Below are 1,940 nucleotides of genomic sequence, written 5' to 3'. Positions count from 1 at the left end.
TGCCTTCTCCGAATATGCTGTCTAGGTTGGTTATAACTTTTCTTCCAAGGAGCAAGTGTCTTTTAATTTCATGGCTGCAGTCACCATCTGCAGTGATTTTGGAGCCCCCCAAAAATGAAGTCTGTCATTGTTTTCACTGTTTCCCCATCTATTTGCCATAAAGTGATGGGACCAGATGCCATGATCTTAGTTTTCTGAATGCTGAGTTTTAAGTCAATTTTTTCACTCTCCTCTTTCACTTTCATCAAGAGGCTCTTTAGTTATTCTTCGTTTTCTGCCATAAGGGTGGTGTCATCTGCATATCTGAAATTATTGATATTTCTCCCTGCAATCTTGATTCCAGCTTGTGCTTCATCCAGTCCAGCATTTCTCATGATGTACTCTGCATATAAGTGAAATAAGCAGGGTGACAGTATACATCCTTGACGTACTCCTTTTCCTATTTGGAACCAGTCTGTTGTTCCATGTCCAGTTCTAACTGTTGCTTCTTGACCTGCATACAGATTTCTTAAGAGGCAGGTCAGGTGGTCTGGTATTCCCATCTCTTGAAGAATTTTCCGCAGTTTGTTGTGATCCACACAAAGGCTTTGGCATAGTCAATAAAGCAGAAGTAGATGTATTTCTGGAGCTCTCTTACTTTTTCAATGATCCAACGGATGTTGGCAACTTGATCTCTGGTTCTTCTGCCTTTTCTAAATCCAGCTTGAACATCTGGAAGTTCACGGTTCACACACTGATGAAACCTGGCTTGGAGAATTTTGAGCGTTACTTTACTAGCATGTGAGATGAGTGCAATTGTGCGGTAGTTTGAGCATTCTTTTACACTGACTTTCTTTGGGATTGGAATGACAACTGACCTTTTCCTGTCCTGTGGCCACTGCTGAGTTTTCCAAATTCGCTGGCATATTGAGTGTAACAGTTTCACAGCATCATCTTTTAGGATTTGAAATAGCTCAACTAGAATTCCATCACCTTCACTAGCTTTGTTCATAGTGATGCTTCCTAAGGCCCACTTGACTTCACATTCCAGGATGTCTGGCTCTAGGCGAATGATCACACCATCGTGATTATCTGGGTCATGAAGATCTGTTTTGTATAGTTCTTCTGTCTATTCTTGCCACCTCTTCTTAATATCTTCTGCTTCTGTTAGGTCCATACCATTTCTGTCCTTTACTGTGCCCATCTTTGCATGAAATGTTGCCTTGGTATCTCTAATTTCCTTGAAGAGATCTCTAGTCTTTCCCATTCTGTTGTTTTCCTTTATTTCTTTGCATCAATCACCGAGGAAGGCTTTCTTATCTCTTCTTGCTATTCTTAGGAACTCTGCATTCAAATGGATATATCTTTCCTTTTCTCCTTTGCCTTTCACCTTTCTTCTTTTCATAGCTATTTGTAAGGCCTCCTTAGACAACCATTTTGCCTTTTTGTATTTATTTTTCTTGGGGATGGTCTTGATCCCTGCTTCCTGTACAATGTCACGAACCTCCATCCATAGTTCTTCAGGCACTCTGTTTATCAGATCTAATCCAGTTGGCTTAAAGTTCAACATTCAGAAAACAAAGATCATGGCATCCGGTCCCATCACTTCATGGGAAATAGATGGGGAAACAGTGGAAACAGTGTCAGACTTAATTTTGGGGGGCTCCAAAATCACTGCAGATGGTGACTGCAGCCATGAAATTAAAAGACGCTTACTCCTTGGAAGGAAAGTTATGACCAACCTAGATAGCATCTTCAAAAGCAGAGACATTACTTTGCCAACAAAGGTTCGTCTAGTCAAGGCATGGTTTTTCCTGTGGTCATGTATGGATGTGAGAGTTGGACTGTGAAGAAGGCTGAGCGCCGAAGAATTGATGCGTTTGAACTGTGGTGTTGGAGAAGACTCTTGAGAGTCCCTTGGACTGCAAGGAGATCCAACCAGTCCATTCTGAAGGCTGTCT

The sequence above is a fragment of the Bison bison genome, unplaced genomic scaffold (genome assembly GCF_000754665.1).
Source record: "Bison bison bison isolate TAMUID 2011002044 unplaced genomic scaffold, Bison_UMD1.0 scf7180017864043, whole genome shotgun sequence".
In the NCBI taxonomy this organism is placed as follows: domain Eukaryota; kingdom Metazoa; phylum Chordata; class Mammalia; order Artiodactyla; family Bovidae; genus Bison; species Bison bison.
The sequence above is the reverse complement of the archived record's forward strand: the minus strand, read 5'-3'. Positions refer to the sequence as shown.